Source organism: Panthera onca, chromosome F1, assembly GCF_046562875.1.
Source record: "Panthera onca isolate mPanOnc1 chromosome F1, mPanOnc1 haplotype 2, whole genome shotgun sequence".
Lineage (NCBI taxonomy): Eukaryota > Metazoa > Chordata > Mammalia > Carnivora > Felidae > Panthera > Panthera onca.
Genome location: NC_138355.1, coordinates 40,824,897 through 40,852,739, shown reverse-complemented (window position 1 = coordinate 40,852,739; position 27,843 = coordinate 40,824,897). Strand labels below are relative to the sequence as shown.

The 27,843-nt window shown below is 34.1% G+C and overlaps 1 long non-coding RNA gene across 5 annotated transcripts in view; it reads left to right on the top strand.

Annotated features, from left to right (window-relative positions):
• Positions 1 to 27,843, top strand: part of LOC132686320 (uncharacterized) — a 390,554-nt gene that overhangs the window by 190,620 nt on the left and 172,091 nt on the right. For 3 of the 5 annotated variants that reach the window (XR_013553086.2, XR_014136395.1, XR_014136396.1), the window contains exon 3: positions 2,812 to 2,888. The exons of the other annotated variants lie outside the window; for them this stretch is intronic. This is a non-coding gene — a long non-coding RNA (uncharacterized LOC132686320). The remainder of the gene's footprint in view (positions 1 to 2,811; positions 2,889 to 27,843) is intronic. 5 annotated transcript variants of the gene reach the window in all.

Sequence of the window (27,843 nt, the reverse complement as noted above, 5' to 3'; positions counted from 1 at the left end):
TATGAAAATGGGAAAGCTCACAAGTCTTATTAGTACTTAAGTCACCATTCATAGTAATCCAGAAAATAAAACAGTAATTCAGAAAAGGAAAACAGTTTAAGTGAATAAAAGAGCAATACTATTTATACTAGTTATCAAATTGATTTTTTTTCCAATTTGGGATTTCCCTCTCCTTATATAATTAAACCATCCACACCCACTTTGGTGATGATTGATATCTACCTTTTTTTTTTTTTTTTGTAACATGATTTTCTTATGCTTTCACCACACATTTCAAGTCTAGTATACAGCCACACATTCTCTCTTTTCCCATTTGCCATTTCCCAGTTCTTATTTCATCTTTTCTCTTTCTTTCAGAGTCCGTGAGGGTTTGGGTAGGAAGAATATTAACTAATGACATTTTGATATTATCTCCAAGTGATATACACACATTCCAGAGACATATTGTCAGGGTTGAAAGAAGAATTTTTTCATTGTACAACTTTAACAGTGGGTCTCATTGTCTCATTATTAGGGGACATAATTAGTGGGTCTCATTATTATTAGGTCATACTATTTGAGATAGACTATTAATTCTTTCATAAATCTAATTTTCCTGTGAACAATATTGTATTATTTTAGCAAAAAGCAGCAATTTGTTAAATTATTAAATTAAAAGACAAATATTTTTTAGTAGTCGTGTCTTGGCATTTGTTATTTCATTTCATTTCATTTCATTTCATTTCATTTCACTAATATAGCAGAGGTTTCAGAAAAATGGAAGTGACCTGGGACTTTCTTGACCTATGAGAAACACAGCCTCTACTAACCAAGATCTTTCTTAATTTCTTTCTTGTACTTTATCTAGGAAATTTTTGTGGGAGGGTGGAAAGAGAAGATACAAGGGCAAACGAGAGATCTATGAGTGGGACTGACTTTGGAGAAATAAATAAACCTTTGGTCCAGTGCATCATTTTGTCTCACGTTGCACCAAAAACCTGTGTAATGCCATCAATATGCTTATTCTTTCCTTAGCTATCAAGGCTCTTGGGTAATGTTTAAGGTGGAATTGCTAAAGGCATTTGATTTGGTGTTAAAAATAGAGGATGGATCATTTCCTACAGAACAAACATAGCTGAGATTTCCTCTTCTTTATGCCTTTTCCCTACATAATGTCATTGAGATGTTTTAGTATGAGAAGTGACCATCATAAGATGACCAGAAAAGTCATTCTTTCTTTATATCACTCAGTAATTCCTTATTTAAAAAGCACTCTCCTTCTATTAGAATTTATTATGAAATGTTTACCTATTAAGCAAGATAATTTTATGCTTCTATTGAAGTATGAACTTCTTGAGAAGAAAAAGTACACAGCGAATAGAGTCAGTTCAAAGGACAGCAATGTAAACCATCTCACTCTAAGTCAGGATTTCTCTACCTCAACACTCTTAACATTCTGGGCCAGAAAATAATTTGCTGTTGGGCAGGTGGGGGGCGGGGGGGCTGTACTGTGCATTATAGGATGTTTAGCAGCATCTCTGGCCTCTACCCACTAGATGCCAGTAGTGGCCTCTGAGATGTGACAAACCCAAATTTTTCCAGATATTGCCAGTTGTCCTTGCTTGAGAACCACTAAGGCAATAGTACTTTGCATTTCAAAAGATTAACATTTAGAGAAGTCATTTTATCTGTAGGTCTCACAAACCTGTACCCTTGCCCCAGAACTCCCTTTGGAGAGGCCCCATCATTTCTTATACCCAGTCTAGTATTTCCATTCTAACTTAAATTTCCTGTTTCTTCCATTTTGAGCAATCCTTCACACTGTTACCAAAATAAACTTCCTACTGTATTACTTTGATAATTTTAGTCTGACTTAGATTCATTTAATATCTCCTAGTTTATAGAGGGTGAAGTCAAAAGTTCTCCTCATATTGAAAAGACTCTTTATTCTGGCCTCATTCCACCTTTCTTGTCCTCTTTGCCTATCAAAATTTTATCCACACCTTCAAATTTTTCTTAAAATTTTGAGACCAGTTTATTCCAATGATTTCTCTCTCTTTCACTCTATACTCATTCCTTTCCTTTGAACTGTCTCTGCTCGCCACTCGTGTCCATCCCACCCATATCTGAACACTAGTTTCTTTATTCTTATTTTGATTGCTATTTATTTAGCAAAATGTTCATTTGTTTATGTCTTATCTGTACAATGAGATTTTAATATTTTAGGTTTGAAAAATAAAATCAATAGAGGTAATTCCTACACTGTCCACACACGAAGCTATGTCACATTCCTGGGATCAAGCTATAGATGACTCTAACAATTAGCTTGCAAGTTAATGCAATACTTTTCATTTAAAGAAATAGTCATGGAGGAGTACTATTTTTATAAGACCTATTTTCCCAAGTTGACTTATTATTTTAAAAATATTTTATCTTTTCTATGGCAGGAAAAGCCATATATGGCTATGAACTGAGTACTCAGGATATCCAAGAACATAAGTTTCTTTAACAACTCTACTTTGGATGATGTGCTCCCTAAGACAAAATATCATATCAAATTCAGTTAATCATCTCCAAGATGTGAGTGAGGATCCCAATGTACTATATATGCACATATAAATATACATTAAATGTACTATTACTTATATATATAAGTATATATATACACACACACACACACACACACACACACATATATATAATCTGGTGAAACTTTTAGCATATGGTGAATGTTCAAAAATAGTAGTACAAAAATTAGTAGTACTAATATTTTTAGTTTACTTAGGATATATGAATAAATAGAACTAAGGTCAAACATACCTTTCTTCCTAGAACGAACCGATGCAATTAAACTATCAAGTATAGAGTCCACATTTACAGGGAACTGGATGTTCCAAAGAAATAGACTGGTAAGTGGCCAAGACAATCAATTCAGTTACTGTTATGTTTGTCCAAGTCATTGTCAAGCACTTTGGCCATGGCAATTTACGGTAATAGTCAAGATGGTTGAAAATATGACATAATGCTCTTCAGTATATTTGTTTGGATATATTCATAGTAAATTAAGAGGGTTGATTTAATAATGCATTTAACTGCTGTATTGTACACATTGAATAATTCTCTGTGTATGTTTAAGTATATTTGTTCTATTACAGCAAATAACTTGATATGAAGATAAATTATGGCTTTGATTTAAACTGCATATTGTAAGGAATTTTTTGAAGATAATGTCGAATAGAGTGAATTTGATTATATTTTCAATTTAAGGTATTTTAGTTTAGTAGTGTTTTAGACTCTGGAAGGAATTAGTTCCGGTAACAATGGATTAAGAGTCAAAACACAAAAACTTCTGGTAATAATTTAGATAGTTATTAGTTTTGAGACCTTGAGTAAATTTGCATGATTTTTATTTCTGGCATCTATAAATAAAGAGGTTGATCTCCAGGTTTTTCAGATGCACTCTTGAAATAGGCAAAAAGAAGAGTGAATAAATGAATTATTTAAAAAATAAATAAATAAGGGAGTTATTGCATAAATGAATAAGAAACAAATAGGAAGACTGCTTCCCTTAGACATACTTAAGAGTCAAGAGAACTCTAGGTTAAGGTTGACAGCCCATTGTTCTCCTGCAGCAAAATTATTGGATATATGTAGAAGCTGCAAGCTTCAAGGATGTGCAGGAGAGATCATGGTCCTTCGGATCCTGCCATTGAATCAGTTACTTATACTGTTTAGATGGCTGTGCAGAAGAGTTCTTCATTAGGGAATGATCACTGGATCCACTTGTGGAGACAAGCTTGGAGACACATTCTTTGTTTGAAATTATTTGCATGTAAGTCTAGATTTAGACCCAGTTTCTCTTAGATGTTGTGGAAGACACAGAAATGTACCATTCAGATTTCCCTTCAAGGAAGGACTGTGCTGCCCAGCTGCTGCCAGCACACAGCCTCCATTTTTTTTTTTTTAGCTTTTTTCCTCCCCAGGGCTGTCAGAATCTAGCGACTGGGTAAGAGGGCCATGAATATAAAGGCATAGCCATTCCAGTCCAACATGGAAATTCTAACACACAATTCTTACAACAGAGGGTGGGTGCACTGGGTAGGTTTGGAAGAGGCTTTGTTGAGCCCACATTATAGTTAGAATAGTTTGATTTCTCTCCCTGCCGGATCCTGGTTTTCTACCTTCTTGTCACAGATGTTTGTAATAAACACTGTGCATCCCAAACTCAGCATCTGCTTCCAGAGAACCCAACCTGAGACAGCTGTACCACAGTAAGAACTGATCACACAAGAGTGATGAACATGTGACACTCTTCCCATCCATTCTTCCTCTGGCACATCTTCAATCCAAAATCTAGGCACTTCTGTCACAGCTGCTTTTGTTTACTTAGAGACCGGCCTTAGAAAAATTGCAGGCCTGCAGTGTTGTCTACCTCTGCAGTGCAGAGGTAAGTGGCACATATATAGGTCTCCAAAGGCCATTTACCTTTCCATCCATCTGTAATAGAATGTTTAAGCAACTTGCAAGGTGCTAACATTTACATATGCACGCGCATGTGCACACACACACACATGCAACCCAGACTCGCTCCTTCCATTACTAGCCAGCCAATTATGGATTCCCCTACATTCCTTTCACTAACTGTTATGGAATCTTTTATTTTGACTGGAACAAGTCTTTAATTATACTTTCTAAAGGAAGTGTGATAGTTTCCTAGCAAATACAAAGGCAGATAGATCAAAGCATTTATTTATCGCTGTCAAGTAGTTGAGAAGTGGGGGTAATTGGTTAGGCAGACATCCTTGAGGTTGGAGAAGACTAGTGGGGAAGATACTTGTAAAGAAGGCAAATTAGACCCTCTAGGGGGGTTAAAGAGAAGAGTTTGGGAAGATAAGGAGAGATTCCTTTACAAGAAAAAAAAGTGAAAGCTTTGGATTGATCTCAAGATATAATTCTAAATAACTGAACAGCTTATGTAATTAGTAGATTGAAGAAATCACTGTCAGATGTGGGGAAAATAAACTTCATTATCTTTCTGTGGAATTAGATTTTCACATATTTTCAAAAATAAAAAAATATGTTTGATCTAATGTAAGTGATCCAGTGGTTGATCATAATAGGCTGCTGCAGAGATTCACAGAGGAGTCAGAATTGTTAGTTTTATTGACATTATTTTCTATGTTGATAGAGAACAGTTCAGAATAAAGATGAAACAGCTTGGACATGTGTGGAAAGAGAACTGAGATGGGAGATAAAGGATCCCTACTGTCTCTTCCAGCTCTAAAATTACGAATCTAAATCTACAAGTTGTTAAAATCTCCTTTAACACAGTTTCTGTTGTGAGGTAGCAAGGTTCAGAGCCAATACTAGAGGGATTTATCTGAGGCAAAATTATACCATATGAACTCCTAATCTCCTGTGTATTTTTATACATGAGTAATCAGTTAAAGCAAGCATCGGAAATAGTTTTGAATGAAAGTGTCAGAAAGGGTCATCTTTTGTGGAATATTTGGATGGCTGGGAGACTGGGTATAAGCTATATTTATTTTAGTGATCATGTTCGGGTATATGAGTTTACTATATATACAGGTTAACTTTAAGCCATTGTAAGTGAAGTGAACTCATTTTATTTCCCCCCATTAAGTCATCACCTGAGTCTTTGCTAATTTGCATGGAATTTAGCATTAATATTTTTCTCATTCCAGAGTTAAATTTATTCAAAGCAAACAGAAAATTGAAGAATTTTATGGGAGAACAGTAATAAAAAGTTGGATAGGGATACTTAGGTCTAGAGGAGGAAGAGAAGAAGAAGCATATTTTACTGAGCTAAAAGAGTAGGATGTAAGTTTCCTCAGAGAAGAGATTGGATCAGTTTGGTTCATTGTTGTATCTCGAGTGCCTTCAGTAGTGCCAGGCACAGGATAAGCCCTCAGTAAATAGTTATTGAATAAATCAATGAACCCAAGTCCAATAATTTTTGCTAAGTAACTATGGATGAAATATGTTGGTTTCACATGTCCTCCCCTCACATTCACCAAATATAATAAAGTTATATTATTTTGTTGCAACATTTATTCCCCACGGATACCATTTGCCAGGAAATGCAGAGAACAAAGGCCATGACTACAGGTCAACAACTTAGAAGTTTAGCCTCCAGGTGGGGAATTGAAATATCCCAAGGTCAGGTATTCTTGTCAACAAGCTGCCTTTGTGTGAAATAGTCATACTTGGCTTAATCTTTCTAGTTAGAAATATACATTTAAGAAGTAATAAAATATTACATTTCTATAAACAACAACAAAAAGAAATATGTATTTAATTTGTAGTAGAGTGAGAAATACAAAAAGATTCAATAAGATGGTTTGGTTTTCCTTATTTAAAAGGCATTTTAATTACAGGGTTAATGGCTAGCTTAAAAGTCTAAGAAAAACCAACAGTGAGACAAGAAGTAATGTAAAACTGGGCCTGGAGAAACACTAAGCACAGCATAGCTCTAAGTGACCCTTGGTTGGCAATTGGTTAAGAGGATTTTTCCACCAAAAGAAGTCTGTCTATAGCAAGGTGACGGCTCCTACAAATAGCCCAGATTATAGGGCTTCAAAAATCTGTTTCATGTGATTTTTATATGAAGGTTTTAATTAAATATATTCAGGGAACTTAGAGAGATCTTGAGCCAGAAACCAAAAGTCAGAAAATATGTCTATTTTTTCCAGTGACTTTGAAAGAATTAGTTATGGTAGACAGTTTAGGGTAAGGAGACTTTTTTTTTCCCCCCAAGGAAATGGTTTGCTCTATATAAGAACTACCGCTAAACCAAAATGAAAGGCTTATTCATTATGGCCAAAAATACTGACTATATCTCAGACGAAATGACACAGACCAGGTCTTTTTATCCATACCAAAGCAAGCTGTTATTTTTTTTTATAATGGCTTCACTCAATAATCATATGTCTTCACTGCAAGTTGTACTTCAACAGAGTAGAGTGCTTCTAAACTATTCCCAAACAGCATTAAGGTGATTATTACCTGCTTCAAACATAGGGAAATAAGGATGTAGACAGGTTATATGATTTGCCATATATCCCATTTCCCAGAAAAGGCAGAATTAGTAATTTTCTAAGTGAATAGGTTAACCACTGAGCCATTTTATTTCCATAGAGAAATCTGAACTCTATGATAAAGTAGATGGCTTATATGTAAAAATAATTGTTCATTTATTTAACAAACATGATTGGAGTATCTGCCATGTGCTAAGAAGACTACAAAAATATGTTCTATAGGAAAAAATATCTTCTACATAGGATTCCATAACCACATAACTGTGATATTCAGTATATTATGCTACCAAGTACACTAGGGATAGACTAATTTAAGTTAGCATGTTAGGGATTCTAAAAAGTCCTGTAGTAAATAAACCTGTTTAGCATTGTTTAATAGAATGTTTTTCAAACATATTTTGTGTTATTTTTATATGCAATTTAATGATACCTTTCAGAGCACTTTGATAAATACTTGGCCACATTTGAAGGATTCAAAGATGATTAATATAATATCCTTGCCCTCTACGGAAAAGGCTAGAAAAAATATAAATATAGAAAAGGGTAACAAATGCTATATTAAATACTACACAAAAAAACTAAATGATTAATGTTACTTAAATTTCAAGGAAACTTTCATCAAGTGGTAAAATTTGATCTTGGCTTGTAAGAGTGTAGAGTAGGTGGCAGAGATGTCCGGATGGGAACAACATTTCAGGAAAAGGCCAGCGAATGGGAAAAAAATCTCACAGGTGTGTGAACTGACATACTGCGTCCCACCACATCCAAAAGTTGAGACGTGGGGGGGTCTAAAGAGAGGAGTGATGAGGAACAAGTCTGTACAGTTAGCTTGACATGACAATTCTGAAGTGCTTTGAATACCATGCCAAGGAGCTGGAACTTCCCAACATAGGCAATGCAGGGTCTTGACAGATCCTTTGAATTAATGAATAAACTTTCCTGGGTGTTGATAAGACTCAAGGAGTTAACGTATTTGCTTTATGGTTTCCTTCACGTCTAACTTCCTTTTATCTTGCCAAACAGGTTTTTTTTTGTTTTTGTTTTTGTTTTTTTGTTTTTTGTTTTTTGCCAATATCCTCACTCCTCTGAGGAGCTCCTTGTGGGGGAAGCAACTGGGGGTAACAGCAGCCTACTTAGGGCAGTTGACTGTGTCACACAACTTTACCAGGATTGAATGGATTCTTTGATATGTCACATTATTTAGATTTAGCCTCAGGCTGGCCCTTGGTCCAATTCTTTAAATAAAAAAAAAAATATATATATATATATGCATACATATATGTGTGTGTGTATATGAATGTGTGTGTGTATATGTGTGTGTGTATATGTATATATATGTATATATACATATAAATGGATAGGATGTTATTAACTTGGAATCTAGGAACTTTCTAGAAGTAAATAATGTGTAAGTGCTCCTAAAAATGTTTAATGTTCTTATATAAAACCATTCATGGGTCAGAGAAGCAGTAAAGAGGCATTTATACTTTCAGGGAATTTTAACTTCTCAGCCTTTAAAGTTTCCCCTCTTTAATTAAACATACCATGAAGTGCAGACCTGGTCTATAACAAAGTCTGCACATGTTCAAATTTTGCATTACATTAGTGCCTAAATCTCTTTTATTTTAAATTTCCTCCCCTTTTTCTGAATACAAAGTGATGTCTTTTGCTGCCTAAAACTTGGCATTTTTGAAACTCATTCAGTGTATGAATACATATCTGCTCCAGGAATATGTACCCATGTTTGGCTGTTTCTAGAAATGTGCTCACAACTGAGCAATCTGCTCAGGCTATTACTCAGCTGTGGAAGATTCTCTTTGAATGAGAAGCAGAAAGACATCTCACATCATGGAAAAGGTTATCAGCATTTGTGTCTATAGTTCCTGGAAGTTTTACAGGGTGCATATGTGTTAATATATTTGAAGCTAATTTAAATAACATCATTATCATAATTAAAAATCAAAACTTCTGTTTGAGGTTAAATCAAAGAGTTTTCTTTCCTGGCTTAGTTGAAAATACTAAGCCACAAATGCTTCTGCACAAGTCTCATCTACTCCTTCTGTCAGTAACTCTTAGTTACTAATGCACATTGTTAGTCCTCCCTGACCCCCTTCAAAAACATTAAGTACTTCTCATGTAGGCAATTCTGAAGAGAACCAAAAGGATCTAATTATACTGAAAATTTAAATTAACCGTATTTTCAGTGTGTTCTATGTTCTTGGCAGAGTGTTAGCTACCATTGCTAATATAAATCAAATCTAAAATATCCTTTTTCACTTTATTCTAATATTTGTAATAAAATGAAATGTAGATGTGTCTGGGGAATTGCAAATGTGACCTTTTAAACAATAATATGTTGCACTTGATTCTTTAGTGACATTTTGAAATTCGTGATTATTGATTTGCTATTTTAAAAAATACTTTTTAAAATTTCAATATCCCTAAATGTCCTGCACTTGCCACTCAGTAAGCACCGGCCAAAGGAATCAGATAGAGATAACTGTCCTAGTGCACACCTTCCCTAAGTAATAGAAGTACATATAATATGTTTTCTATACTTAGGTAAGTGATCAGGGAGAATTTTACCCTAATTTCTATTCTATGTTTACAAATGTTTTTATTAGAGGCAGAATTTTAGTATTAAAGAAAATCATCTCAAACTCAAGATGATTAGAGACTCTGAATTCAGAGGTTTTTGCAAATCCAGGAATAATCACACATAGCTTTATGCGTACTGTGCACCAAAAGTCTTAAGACTCGTTTACCTCCTGTGGGTTTAGGGCTTGAGATATAAGAAATGAAAATAAGCAGAAAATGGTTTATTACTGAGGTTCACATAGGTATGAAAGAAAACCAAATTAATGATCCAGTAACTGGCCGATCTTTAAGAGAATTTTAAAAAAAGAGTATCTATTAATTGTGATAATTTCCAAGAATTTTGTGGATAGACTGATTGACTATGGATAGTTATCAAGTAAAATAAAAAATAATATTGAATTGATATTTATGGTAACTAATAGTTTTGTTAAAATTACATACAAAATGGAGACCAGATTTGAGAATTCCTGAGCAGACAAGACCATTTAAGCCACATAAGCAAAACTAAATCTAGCTTATTTCATGAACATAAGCAAAATTTAACTTAGATTAGTTCTCACAAATGCCTCTGATAATCATAAAAAAAACTTAAGTCATTTCCCAAAATGGTATAAGATAATCACTTTTAAGCAATCCCCTGCCATCTGAAAACCCCATTGTAATAACCAGTTATTGTAAAGGCTAAATAACCTCCTCGTTTTCACTTCATAAGCCATCCTGTAGCCTCTGAGCTTCGTATCAGTTTTGGGTTTGAAAGTTCCCAGTTTGTGACCTGTTCTTATATGCACAATAAACTCTTAGTAAATTCTATTTATTGATCTGGTTCTATTTCTTACTGTTTCTGGACTTACGGTAGAACATATTTTTCCAGATTCTTAAAAAAATTCATTCTTACTATATTTGCTACTTTTTAATCAATGACAATAAGAATAACAGTAAATGACATTTTTGAATATGTAATGTGTCAGACATGACATTTTTTTAAAATGTTTATTTATTTTTGACACAGAGAGAGAGAGACAGAGCATGAGCGGGGGGTGGGGGGGGGCGGGGGAGGGGCAGAGAGAGAGGGAGACACAGAATCTGAAGCAGGCTCCAGGCTCTGAGCTGTCAGCACAGAGCCCGACGCGGGGCTCGAAACCATGAGCTGTGAGATCATGACCTGAGCCGAAGTCGGACGCTCAACTGAGCCACCCAGGTGCCCCCAGACATGACATTTTCTTGTATTAGTATTAATAAAACTATAAAAGTACTCCCAGGATTATAAGTAAATGGTCAGACAAAAAAATAAAACAATTTTTGAGTTTCACTTCTTGAATGTTGGGATATACATCATGATCTTTAGCAAAATATAAATTCTTAACCCATTTTCCCTTCTGTCCTTAACTGTACGTTTCTTAGTGCTTATGTTGCAGCAGTACCCGTACCTATCGTCCCCTAAGATTTTGAAGCTAATGAAAAGAACAAAATTTTCTGAAGTGAAGTCTGCTTCACATACATACCCTCCCCAAGTGATTATTATGTTCTGCAACACAACACAATGAAAAGGAAAGAGGTTTTCAGCAGGTCTGGATTTTCATACCTTTCTTCCACTTACAAGGTGTATGTATGAGCCTGGATAATTTACCTAACTTTTCTAAAACTCAATTTTCTCACCTGTAAAGTGAGGGTTAATCCATTTATGTAGTGTTTTATGAGAATTAACCAATATAAGGCATATTTGTGCTTGGGTTGGTGTTAGTGCTTAATAAATGGTAGCTGATGTCATTAGAGGTGATCTTGTCAAAGGGGTCCTCTCACCAGTGGTAGGCTCAGGTCAAAATTAGAAAGTTGATATCTGTCTCCTTAATTTATATTTCTTGAGCTAGTTTTAGCTATGATCTTTATGTGTTTTTTTTCCCCACAAACAACAAAGTAATGCATTTACATAAAGCATTTAAGGAGTATTAAATTTGGTTAAAATCTTGGAAATCATCCATTATTTCACCCTAGCTGTGCCACCCTGTGTCACTGCACAAACAAACTTGATAGTTTGGGGTACATTTTTACAGAATATTTTTCTATTAATTTACATATGTGTTTTAATCATTTTCTAATTTGACATTTAATTATAAATGAAATGAAATCTTATTACATGGATTTTCTTTACATACTTTATGTTAGGTCATATAATCCTACATATTTAAGTACATTAATTTTTTTGTCTTTTTAAAAATTCAGTTTTTTTTAATGTTTATTTTATTTTTGAGACAGAGAGAGACAGAGCATGAGCAGGGGAAGGGCAGAGAGAGAAAGATACAGAACAGGCTTCAGGCTCTGAGCTGTCAGCACAGAGCCTGATGTAAGGCTCGAACTCGTCAACTGCCTGACCTGAGCCAAAGTCGGATGCTCAAACTGACTGAGCCACCCAGGCACCCCTAAAAATTCAGTTTATTTAGACAAAGCAAAACAAAACAGCTTTCCCATTTTTTCCCATTTCCCCATCCCCCACCTCTGGCAACCACCATTCAGTTCATTGTATATTTGAGCTTGGCTTTAAAAAAGTTTGTTTATTTATTTATTTATTTATTTATTTATTTATATTTTAAAGAGAGAGAGAGAACATGAGCAAGTGAAAGTGGTAAAGAGGGAGAGAGAATCTTAAGCAGGCTCCACCCTGAGCATGGAGCCCAACATGGGAATTGATCCCACAACCCTGGGATCATGACTTGAGCCGAAATCAAGAGTTGGACGTTCAACTGACTAAGCCACCCAGGCTCCCCTGAGATTAGTTTTTAAAATATATTTATTTATTTAGATTCCACAAATAAGATAGATCGTATGGTATTTGTCTTTCTCCATCTGACTTATTTTACTTAACATTATGTCCCCTAAGTATATTCATGTTGTCACAAATGGCAAGATTTTATTCTTTTCAGTGGCTGAATAATATTCCATTGTGTATGTCTTTATAACCACAGTTTATCCATTCATCCATTGGTGGACACTTCGGTTGTGTCCATTGCTTGACTATTGTAAATAACGCTGCAATGAACGTGGGGTTGCATATATCTTTTTAAGTTAGTGTTTGAATTTTCTTTGGACACATACCCAGTAGAATTGCTGGAGCATATGGTAGTTCTGTTTTTAATTTTTTTAGAAACCTTCATAGTGCTTTGTATAGTGGCTGTACCAATTTACATTTCTAGCAGTAGTACCGAAGAGTTCTCTTTTCTCCATTCCCTTGCCAGTACTTATTTAGAAATTTCTAGTCTTTTTCGTAATAGTCATTCCAACAAATGTGAGGTGATAATCTCATTGTGGTTTAGATTTACATTTTCCTTATGGTTAATGATGTAGAGCATCTTTTCATGTACCCATTGGATATCTGTATTTTTTCTTTAGAAAGATGTCTATTCAGATCCTCTATTTTTAATGGATTTTTTGTTATTGCATTGTATGTGCTTTTTATATATTTTGGATATTAGCCTCTTATCAAATATATGATTTCCAAATATCTTCTCCCATTCAGTACACTGCCTTTTCATTTTGTTGATAGTTTCCTTTATTGTGTAGAAGCTTTTATTGATATAATCCTACATGTTTATTTTTGCTTCTGTTGCATTTGCTTTTGCTATCAGATTCAAAATATTGTCAAGACCTATGTCAAGAAACTTATCACCTATGTTTTCTTCTAGGAGTTTATGGTTTTAAGTCTTACATTTAAATTATTAATCCTTTTTGAGTTAATTTTTGTGTATGGTGTAGGATAGGGGTCCAGTTTCATTCTTTTGCATGTGGCTGTGTAATTTTCCCAGCATCATTCATCAAAAAGATTGTCTTTCCCCTTTGTATATTGGCTCCTTTGTCATAAGTTAATTGACCACATATTTGTAGGTTTATTTTTGGGCTTTCTATTCTGTTTCATTGATACGTATTTCTGTTTTCATTCCAATATCATATTGTTTTAATTGCTATAGTTTTGTAATACAGTTTGAAAGCAGGAAGCATAATGCCTCTAGCTCTGTTTTTCTTTGTCCAGATTGCTTTGGCTATTTGGATATTTTGTGGTTCCATAAAAATGTTAAGATTGTTTGTTTCATTTCCATGAAGATTGCCATTAGGAGTTTGATAGAGATTGCATGAAATTCAATATTGCTTTGGTTGGTAGTATGGACATTTTAACAATGTTAAATCTTCAAGTCCATGAGCATGGGATATTTTTTCATCTATCTGTGTCTTCTTCCATTTCTTTCATTAATGTCTTATAGTTTTCAATATACAGGTCTTTCACCTCCTTGGTTAAATTTATTCCTAAATATTTTTTTGATGCAATTGTAAATGGGATTGTTTTCTTGAATTTTTTTCCTAATAATTCATTATTAGGCTATAGAAATGCAACAGATTTTTGTGTATTGATTTTTTGTATGGTAACTTTGCTGTTTGTTTATTCTAAAAGTTTTTGACAGAGTATTTAGGGTTTTCATATATCATATCATGTCATCAGCAAATAGTGACAATGTTACGTCTTCCTTTTCAATTTGGAGGCCTTTTATTTAGTTTCCTTGTCTAATTGCTCCATTAGGACTTCAAATACTATGTCGAATAAAAGCGATGAGAATGGGCATCCTTGTCTTTTTCCTGATCTCAGAGGAAAAGCTTTTAGCTTTTCAATGCTGAGTTGACATTAGCTGAGGGCTTGTTGGTTAATCTTGGGGAATATACAGGTTTCATTGAAGTTACTTATTCCCTCCTAATTTTCAAAGCTATTAATAATAAAGTTTATACATAGTATTATCTTATTTAAATATTTTACATAACGATCATTATGGAACCTTTCTCACTTTCAATGTCGTTTGGTGTGTACATGTGTGTATGCATGTGTGTATCTTATTTTCTTGATTTCATTGACATTTAGGTCTGATTTGTATCAAAGTACGAGTTTCTCTACCTATATTTGTTTTCTCTGGTTGCTGTAACAAACTAGCGCAAACTTTGTGCATTAAAACAACAGAAAATTGTTCTCTCACAGTTTGGAGGCTAGAACTCTGAAGTCAAAGTACCAACAAAGCCGAACTCCCTCTGAAAGTTCCACTGGAGAATCCATGTCTTGCTTTCTAGTGGCTCTGAGTGTCCCTTAGCTATGGTGCATCAGTCCTCTCTTTGTCTCCATGGTCAGATTGCCTCCTTTATTCTGTCTCTTAACTTTCTTTGTCTCCCTCTTATAAGGATACATGTGATGGCATGTAGGGCGCATTCACATAATCTAGGATATTCTTCCCCTCTCAGAATCCTTAATGTAATCACATCTTTTTCTATATAAGGTAATGTTCAGAGGTTCCAGGAAATATGACATGGACATATCATTTTAGAGGCCACCATTCAGCCCACTACACCTCCCTACATTTCACTTCCCATTTTCAGGCAGCTATATTTTTTTTCCACATTTTTAAGGAAGTTAAAACTTTCATTCTGTCTGATACTACACTTGAGTTTACCATCTCTTGGCTGTGTGCTGACTCTAGAAGTTAAATGCTGAAAATAAAAATAGTGTTTACATTTTTATGACTAGATATATATTGCCTAGACATAATATTATGTCTAGATAAATACTGTTCACTGCAAAGTCAGGTAGCGTGCCAGGAACACAACACCTTCTCTGTCTAATGCCACCACCCCTGTGCCAACTGAAAGATTCTTTCTAGTGTTCAGTGCAAAGGAATTCTCTTCTTCTCGCAGTTAGTTCCATATTTTAGCTCTTTTATAGGACTTTAAATTTTCTTTCCTTTCTGGGTTTTTTTTTTTAACTTTTTTCCTGTTGGTTGATATAAGACATTATACTTTTTTCACTGTGCTTCTAACATTATTTAGAACCTTGATTATTTTCTTTTTTTCCTAAAATTTACTCAGTTCTTCTTCCTTAAAATCTTAACGACTCACTAACTTATTGCCCAAGTACTTTCTCCTATTTTTATATCTCAAATATTTTTCTTTCCACATTTTATAATTTTCCTGAATATATTTGTAAGTAATTTCTTAAAACATAATGTGTAGGATGTAACTTTACAGAGCCCTTGATTGTTTTAAAATGTCTTCTTACGGCCCTCAGAAATTGATTCATACTTTGCCAAGGAATAGAATTCTGTGCCCATGATCATTTACCTTTTGCAACTTGAAGACTATTTTGTTGTCGTTGGTAGTCGTGTTTTTTGCATTCTCATGGTGGTTCTCATAGTGCTGATGAAAAGGCTAATATCAGTCTGATTCTTGTCCCTTTAAAGGTGACCTTTCTCTGTTCTTGCTTCCTCTGGAGGCTTTAGGACCTTCTCTTTTTTTTATTCCCATTATAAAATTTTATAATGACATTCTACTTAGCACCCAGAGAGCTATTTCCATTGAAAAATTTGTGTCTTTATCTCTGTGTTGATCTAATATTTTCAAGTGACTTCAGTTTCCTATTATTGTTATCAAGAAATGAATTCATTTCTTGGGTAGATACTACAGTCTTCATTTCTACAATTGTCAAAAGGCTATAGCTGATCTTTATACTTCCTTTCTTCACTGGCTTCATGATCCATTTGCCTTCAAAATAACTCTCAAGTTGTAAGTATTCTTTTTTTTTTTTAATGTTTATTTATTTTTGAGAGAGAGACAGACAGACAGAGAACAAGCAGAGAAGGGGCAGAGAGAGATACACAGAATTTGAAGCAGGCTCCAAGCTCCAAGCTGACAGCACAGAGCCTGACTTGGAGCTAGAACTCACAAACTGCAAGATCATGACCTGAGCCAAAGTCAGACGCTTAACCAACTGAGCCACCCAGGTACCCCACAAGTTGTAGGTATTCTTTATCTGGAGAGATGATCCAATTCTTCTTCTCCTTCTTCTCCTTCTTTTCCTTCTTCTTCTCCTCCCCCCCTCCTCCCCCTCTCCCTCCTCCTCCTTCTTCTTCTTCTTTTGTTTTGAGAGAGAGAGAGAACAAGCGCGCGTGCGCGCACACACACACACACACACACACACACACACACACACACATGAATGGGGGAGGAGTAGAGGGAGACAGAGAATCCCAAGTAGGCTCCATGCTGGACGCCTGACATGGGGCTCAATCTCATGACCGTGAGATCATGAGCTGAGCTGAAATTAAGAGTCCTACATTCAACCCACTGAGCCACACAGGCACCATCAATCCTTCATTTTTTAAAATATCTGAGCCCTTAATGCTCCCACTTGTGTGGGTTTGCCATACTTTTTTCACTAACTGTTACCACTGTTCAACAAATTTAGTAGACTCTTTTATGCAGGGGGGCCATTTTGATTGTTTTACAGAGTGTTTTAGAGTTCAGATAAAATTGCTGAAATAATAATTCTTAAATATTGCTTTCAACTTCTCTCCAGGCTTTCAGTTATTCAAACAACAGACTTCAATCCTTCCATCTTTTTATCAGTATAAAAAAAATTACTCAAGCACATGTGTTCTTTATATATCTTAATTTACTCAAACCATCTACATAGTGACGGTATTCTAGGTTTTCATCCTGTAGTTTTGATCATATTCTTTTCTCTTCCTGGCTTTCGTTCTTTTTCTTTCCTTCAATTATCTTTCATTTTCTTTAAGCTCTGGAGTGTGGGGTTAGGACATGGCAGGACTCCCTTTAGAAAATCATGCCTTATTATCTACCAGACACTCTCCCTTTTCATGGCATATACCTCAGCATTTGATTTACAGTATTTATTATCTTCCTTCACCATATTATTTCTGCTCTTTGTTATGTGTATCAACTCTTGGACTATTAAGCTTCTTGAGAACAAGCACCATATTCCATTGCTACAGGATCTCCTTATAGGACCATGTTCTGACCGCACACAGGAAAAGTTAAGTAAATATTATTCACACATTTAATGACATTCATACAAAAAAAACCAAAAACCAAAACAAATAAACAGAAAACCAAAGCCACTTATAGAATTCGTCCTATAGGCCAGACATAGCTTTAAGAACTGGGGATACAGAATTGAATAAGGCACAGAAGTCCATCCTCAAGGGGCTTGTATTAAATACTTGATTATGTGACATTCTATTATATCTAAATTTGGGTTAAATTTATTTAATGTCATCAGACCAAAACTTATTGCGCATCTATTCTATGCACATTGATATATTAGACTCTCTGTGAGGAGAAAATGATTAAAACATGAAGACATAGGCCCAGGGCATAGAGGCATTGACAGTTTAATGAAGTATGCTGTATAGAGATAGAAGCAAATTGAAGGAAGAATGCTTTGTAAGGAAAATAGTGAAGTTTCCATGAGTGAAGTAACATCTAAGTTAGCCTTGACATAGAAAGAATTTGAGTGTGTAGAGTTGAGGCACTGAATCAAGAATGAGCAAAGCTCTGGTACTGGTACTGGGGTCGTCTTCATCTCAGAGCAACCATGGAATCCCTCTGTTTTCAATTCTTGGAACAGGATGTTGACCTCAAGGAATGGTCAGTGCTAATGACTCCTGTCAAGAACTAACTGGGTCTGTCCCAATTCTGGTTCTCCAGATCTATATGCAACTCTTGTATAGTTCTGATCATACAGAGTCTTGGGGAATTTATTTTTAATTCGCTGACTGGAAAAAGCATTTTTTTAAGTTTCAGGATAGTTTATTTATGTCAAATTTAAATTCTCTTTCCATACTCTTGCTGAATTCTCTCTTTCAAAGTATGCTACCTGTCTTTCTAAGGGTATTTTCAAAACCATGTATCCCTCTTGCCTTAGCTTTTGTTTTAAAATAATTCACAAAGCTATTAGAGTCATAACCTAGAAAGGAATTTTTCTTTCTTTATAAAAGTCTGCCTGAGCCCCTTACAAGCCTAATGAGCAAATAAAGTCCTAGATCTGAGTTGTTTTAAGAGAGCTTAAAGGCATTTTTTTGGCTAATGTTCAAGGTTCTTTTTAAATATTTCACCATAAAGTGTCCTGACTGCTTCTTTTTGTGGAACTGAAATGGCATGTTGGGAAAATATGTATTTTCATTTAAAATAAAAAATGGGCACAGAGTGCAAACTTTTTGTCCCAAGAAGCTTGAGTTACAAGCTCCCAGATCAAGCTTCTTTTGAAGTTTTAATTCCTTTTCTTATAAAGAACACAGCACTAAGCTATATAAATATCCATAATGCAGAAATATGGCTGATTCAAGCATCAATCGCTTTTACTTGAGCACTTGAGAAAACAATAAGTAATTATCTAAGTATATCCTATTCTTTATACTGAGATTAGGTCTTTATAATTTTTAAACCTTTTGTAATGTAAACGCAAAATAAAATGCAATAAAATAAAACAATAAATAAAGATGATACGTTCTAAATTATTCAGGGGCTAATTGTTCGGTTTCAGAAATATTTGTTCGGTTTCAGAAATATTTGAGCACTAGTATTTTACCCCTTCACTTGATTCTTACATTGCCTCTTAGCATCCTTGCATAAAAAGAGAATGAAAGGAGACAAACCTCAATTTAATCTCAGTTTTTACTTGTGTACAAGTCTGATAAGGGGCTTGGTGGGAAGGAGATTGAAAATAATTCAGCAACTTAATGTTACCTACAGATGTGAAATAATTCATGCTCTTCTCCTCATTACCTTAGAAAACAGGAAAAATGCATAAATTGATCTGAGAAGGAAAACATCAGCCTATTAGTTATATGGAATCTAACATATTTTCTATAACCTCAAGAAAAGCATAAGTCAGGATATATGGGGAAAAATGTCTGTGCATTCCAAATGAATTTCATTTCAAACAAAAATAGTCATTTAGGTGGAATTAAAGGAAAAGATCTTTGGAGAAATAAAACAAGGATAACCCAGCATTTACCTGGAGTCTTTTCTCATATTTCTCTTTAAAGAGTCACTCTCTATTTTGTCAATTGCTATTCCTTCAGTTTAATCCTTGAGGTGACTTAAATTTCAGGGCAGTGAGTGTACATTGAGTGTGAGATAATGGCATGTGTAGTAGGTCACTTGAAATTTTCAATACATCATCTCATTTGATTATCTCAACAACTCTAGTTTGTATAAAATCCTTCTATTTTACAAAGGCAAAAACTAAGAAAAAGAGAAGATCATAGATTTGTGTATGGTGCCCAGCTAGTAAGAGAAGTGACTATAATGTATTCAGTAAAGAAAACCCATCACTTCTCTTCTGTTTTCCATAATAATAAAAACAACACTTCCTAATTACTTGTTATATGCCAGGCACTATACTCAGCTTATGATGGTAATTATCTTATTCAATCCTTCCAAGAGTCTACAGTAGGATTACTAGTATCTTCATTTAGCGGATAAGGACACTGCGCACTGAGAAGTTAGGTAACTTGTCCAAGTTATTAAATTGGTTGATCTAGAACTCACATTGGTAGGATACAAAGTCAGCCTTCATATCCTCTTCGTTATAATTCCTCTGGGATTTTATTTTGAGTAATGGGAAATCCCTTAAACACTGAGGTAAATGTGTGTTATTCTCTTTAGAAAGTGTATTCTCTTTCAGTAAATTTTTGTAACTGTTTTTGTCCCAGTATGCTCCCAATACAGTAAACACCTCTCGTTTTTCATTTTTAAGTACATATTTTGGAAAGGGGAAAGGGTGCTGACAAATGACTTACAGGAGAGTTTTCGAAGCACATTAGTTTAACATAAACTAATTCTTATTGTATCTTACTTTACCAGGCTTTCATTGTTTTGAGGCTTTACCCTTTCTTTTTTTCACTCTCTACAGACAGCTATAATGTGACAAAGACGAATTAATTCATATTTTTCTGGGTTGTTACTATTCTGTGCAAAAGTTGCATTATTTAAAAAAAATGTCACACAAAGAAAAATAATTTCTTGGTTTCAGTGGAAGCCTGTTGCTGTTGAGTTATTTGCATGTGGCTGAGGCAGTTTATTCCTGCTAAAAATTCTTTGATTCTGGCCTACCCCCCCACAACTGTTCCATGCTCTTTCTTTATTAAATATCTCATGCTTACCCCCACTAAAAATATATCTCAGCACTCAGGGGTTGCTGTGATTTAACTTACAGTTGACTCTTACAAAAAAAAAAAAAAAATTCCAAGTCGGATTCTAATCCCATTATAAGGTCCAGGTGGAGCAGATGCAGTGGTGATAAATTAGAATCATTTAACATTTTTGGAATGTTTAACACTCTAACATAATCTATTAGTGGAAAGTTATACAGACTCATTCCCGGCCTAAGCCAATATACTGATCAGAATTTTATTATGTGTGTGGAACTGCTAAATTTTATTTAAATTTCCGAGCGTTTAAGAACATTCCTTTTCCATCAGCTTACATATTGTCTTCCTGGTTCAAAAGGACCTACTCTGAGGTCTTAGATAGAAAGGATCTTTTATATATATGTGTGTATATATGTATGTGTACACACACACATAGGGATGTAGATACACTCATACTTATATATACTTATACCTACATGTAAATACACACACACATACATATACACATATATACACACTAAAGAGAGATACTTCATTTTAGAAATCCAGGATTAGGAAGAAAGATACATAATGAATCAAAATAGAAAAAATGAAAATATTACATTTATGGTGATAATTATTTCATTTAATCTATTTGTGGCTTCCTACATATATTCTTTTCTGTGGATTCTCTCTCATAGAAACAGAGAATAAAGTAGATACTAATCATTCATTTAAATCACCAAACCAAAAACAAAACTTGAAATTAAAAAATATCTGTGTCGTTTTCAGTATAGACCAATTTAAAGCCAGTTTGTGCCGTTAAGTTTTTTTTAAGTAAATAATTCCATAAGGAATTCCATGTTTTTTACTTGGTCATATGACTGTATTATTATTATGTTTGTCAGATGCATATTTTGCTTATAACAGTGAAATATAGATTTTAAACTATTCAAAATATGAATAAAATAATAAATCAACTTTATACTTTAATGCACAGTTAAGGAAAGATAGTTGGTCACTGAATAATTTTTATCTAGTTAGGGAAAATATATATTTAATATTAATTAATTTATTTATTCACTCTCACTCCAAAGGCGTTTCATGAGAACATACTGGTGTCAGGACTATGGCAGGTGCTATGGTAGCAGTGAATGAACAGAATCATTCTCAAGATAATACAGAAGAGATTTAATTCGTTTTAAAATACAAATGGGCACGTTCAGTCAGATCACATTGCAATTCATAATGTCATTTCCCAAATTCAAGTGAGGCTTCATGTTTTGTTTTGTTTTTGCTTAAGACAATATTTTGCTTTTAATTTATGTACTTGATTTGAAACTAGATCATACTGACAATGTAGGTAATGATAATGCAGAAATATCCTAAAGGTTTATTCCAGATGCGGGCTCAGAACCCTGAAGCATGATTATACTCATGAAACTCTGAATCTATTCTAAAACTCTGACCTCATTTCCACCAAAATAGATTGACATTCTACAAAATCCGTGATTCAGTGACATCTGTTTAATCTACCATGTCATTTGAATATGAATACGTGCACTTTCTTATACAGGTCAACAATGCCCTTTTCTTGTTTTCCTTGCAGGTTCAGGTCGCCTGTGTTGGTGAGTTATGCCAGATCACTAAGAATGCTTTATCTTGAAAGCTGCTAAATGGCTGACATTTTGGGTCTCTAAGCAAAATTTTATTCAAAAAGAGTCCTTGGTCAGGAGTTAATTCAGTTAATTCCTTCAAAAAGCTTTCCCTACTTAAGTATCCGTAGCATTAAAAAAGAAAAAAAAAATTCTTCATACTTTATATTGACTTCTTCTAAATAGTTCTTCAACCAGTGATGGATTTTAGACAGGACAAAGAAATTTGCTTTCTGGTTTACCTATTCTTATCCATCTCATCGTAAATCTAACTTGCAAAGTTCACAGCATAAAGTCACTTGGTAACTTTTTCTTTGGACTTAACCTCTTATTACTTACTGTTTCCTCTTTTCATTGCAGGCACTTCACTTATAGTCATTGAAATTTACTTTTTTGACTTACCTTCAAAGCTTCTTCTTTACATTTTAGGTAGAGAATAAGGTCCCCCAGGTTGAATATCATTTCATAGCAAACCATAAAAAACTATGTTGTGCTAAAAGTGTCAGTTAAATCCATACCCTAGATTTAGTGGTTTAAACAATATTTTGAGTATTTGGAGCTTTAACATCAAGTGTATTATTTATTTGGTAAATCATAATATTGCTTTTCTTTTTTATGTTGAATTCAATTCATTCACTTGAAGGACCTGAGTTTATTATGCTTTGTTATATGATAGTTTCCCCAATAGAGTACTTTTATATGACATCATATGTGTTGTAGGACAGTACATTTCAAATCTGATTGCACAGTATATACGCAGTAAAATTACTTGCATTCAAAGTACATATTCTAATATTCTTTGAATTATGTTTGTGAAAATATTATTATTAAGATTTATTAGGTTTATTCCCTTGTTTAGTAGAAAAATAAGAAATGAAAGCTTAATGTGATTTGATATAATAGCCATGATCTTTAAGAGTGACACACATACCCAGAAATATTAATAACTGGCTCTAGAAAATGAACAGGATTTATAGAATTAAATATGCTATAAATGTTATTATTTGTAATAAAGTTCAAACACCTTTAAAACTTCACTTCGTTGAGGTTGTGGGCTCCACTCCAATATGGCGGCATAGGAGGCTCCCAAATATACCTCCTCCCTTGGACACACCACACCCACAACTACACATGGAACAATTATTTCTGAAATAAATCAGAAGCTAAGTGTCTCCTACACATTGGGTGGATGAGAAAATGTCCACATTGAAATGGATGGGAAAGACTAAGATATACTCTCACCATGAACCCCACCCCTGGCACAGTGACATACAATAAGGAATGAACGTCCAACTGCTGGCTTCTCTCTGAGGAGCAAAATGTTTGGACCCAAAATCTAAACCCCAATTTTTAAGACTTTCGCCTGATGGTCAGGCCTCCAAAACACTTAGCTTTGAAAGCCAATGGGGTTTGCATCATGACACCCACAAAACTATAACAAAGAAATAGTTCTTAAGGAGCTCACAGAAACTTGCTGTGGTTATCCCCCAGGGCTCAAAATGGAACAGACAGAAACACCCAGCTCCAGTCTTTTCCTAAAAGAGATCTATTTGCATATTTTAAAAGCTGCTGCCTGAGGGTTTGGCTATTAATCAGTCTGCATCTAGGTGCTGACTGAGATTCTCTTCTCTGGGACACTGACAGGTCTTGGCACACCCTCAACTACTGGAAACCACTGAGAACAAAGAAGGCTGCTTGGATAATCACACAGTTCTGAAACACAACCAAGAACTTAGGCTAGGCTGACTAATATTTATATTCTACAGGGGACCATTCTGTGAAAAATGGGAGAGGTGACTGTTTTACCTAATGTATAGAAACCAACAGAGAGTCAAGGAAAATAATAATAATAAAAAAACAAACAAACAGAGGAATATGTTCCAAACAAAAGAACAAGATAAAAATTCAGAAGTGGATCACAATGAAATAGAGATAAGTGATACAGCTGATAAAGAAATCAAAATAACAGTGAAAAAAGATGCTTGCTGAAGTCAGGAGAACAATGCATGAACAAAGTAAGAATTTCAACAAAGTACTTTATAAGAAAGTAGCAAACAAAAAGCACAGATCAGAAAAATATAATAACTGAGCTGGAAAATGCAGAAAGAAGCTCAGCAGATGACTGGATCAAGCAGAAGACAGGTAGTGGAATTCAACGAATAAGAGCAATAACAAGAAAGATAAATAAATGAAAAAGAGTGATGATAACTTAGGGTCTTATACCATCAAGCAGACCAATATACATATGATAGGATTTGCAGAAGGGAAAGAGGGAGAGAAAGGAGCAGAATGCTTATGCAAAGAAATAATGGCTGAAAAATTTCATTACCTGAAGAAAGAAACAGATACCTAGATCCAAGAAGCCCAGAGAGTTCCAATTAAATAAATCCAAAAGACCCACATTAAGGCACATTATAACTGAATTGTCAGAAGTTAAAGGAAAGATTCTTAAAGGCAGAAAGGGGAAAACAACTTATTACTTAAAGGGAACCCACATAACTCTCAGCTAATTTTTCAGCAGAAACTTTGCAAGCCAGAAGCTAGTGGCATATTATATTCAAAGTGCTGAAAGAAAAAAAAATCTGCCAAGCAAGAATATTCCACCTAGCAAAGTTGTTGTTCAGAACTGAAGGAGAAATGAAGGGTTTTGCACAAGCAAAAGCTAAAGGAGTTCATCATCACTAGATTGACCTTATAGGAAATGTTAAAGAGGAGACATAATAGATACCATACAAACACAAAGGATCATAAGAGACTACTATGAACAATTGTATAACAACAAATTGGACAACCATGAAGAAATGGATAAGTTACTAGAAACATTCAATCTTCTAAGACTGAACAATGAAGAAATAGAAGATTTGAACAAACCTTTACTAGTAAGGAGATTAAATCAGTAATCAAAAGCCTCACACACACACACACAAAGAATACAGGACCAGATGACTTCACTTGTGAATTACACCAAACATTGTATGAAGAATTAATATTCCAAGAAATAGAAGAGGAGGGAACCCTTTCAGACTCATTTTACAAGGTCAGTGTGGCCTGCTACCAAACCAGACAAGGGTACTGCAAGAGAAGAAAATTATGGACGAATATCTCTGATGAACATGGATAAAAAAGATTAGCAAACTAATTCAACAATACATTAGAAGGATCATACACCGTAATCAAGTGGGATTTATTCCAGGGATGCAAGGGTGATTCAAAATCAAAAAATCAATCAATGTGATACATCATGTTAACAAGATGAAAAATAAAAATGTGATCATCTCTATAGATTCAGAATAAGCATTTGACAAAACTGAACATTCATTTGTGATTAAAAGTCTAAACAAAATGGGTAAAAAGGGAATATAACTCAACATAATAAAAACCATATGTGACAGCCCACAGCTTACATCATACTTAATTGTAAGAAGTAGAAAGCTTTTCTCTAAGATGAGGAAGAGACAAGAATGCCCACTCTGGTTTCATAGAAAAAAATCCTAAAATTTGTATAAAACCATAAGAAACCTCAAATAGCCAAAGCAATCTTGAGAAAGAAGAACAAGGATGGAGGCATCACACTTTCTGATTTCAAACTATAACACAAAGTTATACTAATTAAAACCATATGGTATTGACATAACAGACACCGAGATCAATGGAACAGAATAGAGAGCATACAAATAACTCTAGCACATATAGCCAATTAACGTATTACAAGGAATCCATGAATATACAGTGTGGAAAGATCATCTCTTTAATAAATGATATTGCAAATAGTGGACAGCCACATGTAAAACAATGAAACTGGATCTCTTTTTTATATGATATGTAAATATCAACTCACAATTGATTAAAGACTTGAACATATGAGTTGAAATCATAAAACTCCTAGAAGAAACGTGGGGGTGGGGGGCTAAGCTCTTTGACATTAGTCTTGACAATTATGTATTTATCTTTTTAATTTTTATTTTGTGTTTTGGGGTTTTTTTGGCACCAAATGAAAAGATTTGGCGTATGTGGGACTGTATCAAACTAAAAGGCTTCTGTACAGGAAAGGAAACCATCAATACAATAAAAGGGCAACCTACAGAACAGGAGAAAATATTTGCAAATCACTTATCTCATGTGGGGTTACTATTCGTAATACACAAATAACTTCTACAACTCAATACCAAACAAAACAAAACAACAATAGTGGCAGCAACAACAGCAACAACAACAACAAAAACAATCAATCCAATTTAAAAAAATGATCAGGGGAACTGAATAGACACTTTTCCAATGCAAAAAGCCAATAGGTACATGGAAAGATGCTCAACATCACTGATCTTCAGGGAAATGAGAATTTAAGCCACAATGATATACCACTTCACATCTCTTGGGATCGTTATTTAAAAAAAAAAAAAAGAGATAAGTTTTGGTGAGGATGTGGAAAAAAGGTAATCCATGTGCATTCTTAGTGGGAATGGAAATTAATGAAACTACTATGAGAAATAATATGGACATTCTTCAAAAATTTAAATACAGAACTATCATAGAATTCAGCAATCTTGCTTCTGGGTATATATGCAAAGGAAATAAAAACACTATAGTTTATACATATATATATGTGTGTGTGTGTATATATATACACACATATATATAGTTATATATATGTTATATATATGTACAACTGTAGCTATAGTTTAAATATATATATATAGTTCAAATAAATATATATATTTTTATCTGTATATATATAAATATATATATATACACACACAACTGTATCTATAGTTTAAATATATATATATGTAAAAATACCAAAATCTGAATACAAAATACAAAAATACCAAATACAAAGTACCAAAAATACAATGGCAGTCATGAGAGAAAAGGAAATCCTGACATCTGCAACAACATGAATGGATCTTGAAGGCATTATACTTAGCAAAATAAGCTAGACAGAAAAAGACAAATACTGTATGGTATTACTTATATGTGGAATCTAAAAGGAAAAAAAAAAACTTACCAGAAGAAAGAGTAGAAGAGTGTTTTCCAGGGGCTAAGGAGTAGAGAAAATAGAGAGGTTGGTAAAAGGGTACAAACTTTCAAGTATAAGATGAACAACTTCTGAAGATCTAATGTGAACACAGTGACTATAGCTGATAACATCGTATCATATAATTGAAATTGCCAAGAGAGTAGAACTTAAAAGTTTTCACAAAAAAAAACCCAAAAAAAGCATAAATATGTGAGGTAACAGTTATTAATTAACTCAGTGGGAGGAATTCTTTTACAATGTACACATATATGAAATCAACATGATACACACTTTAAATAGCTTGCAATTTTATATGTCAATTCTGTCTCTTTTAAAGCTGAAATTAAAAAAAAAAAGACTTTGGGAACTTAAGGAAATATTTTAGGTCATTGATTGGATCTTGAATAGCCATCCATAAAATTCATGTTTGATATAACTGGCATATTTCAATATGGATTATACATACAAAATCATTCTCAGAATTACTATTTTGTCAGATTTGAAAATGATATTGTCATTATGGAAGAAAAAGTCCTTATTTTGGGGGAATATGTGCATAAAATTCTAAGCTCAGGCTTGTCATG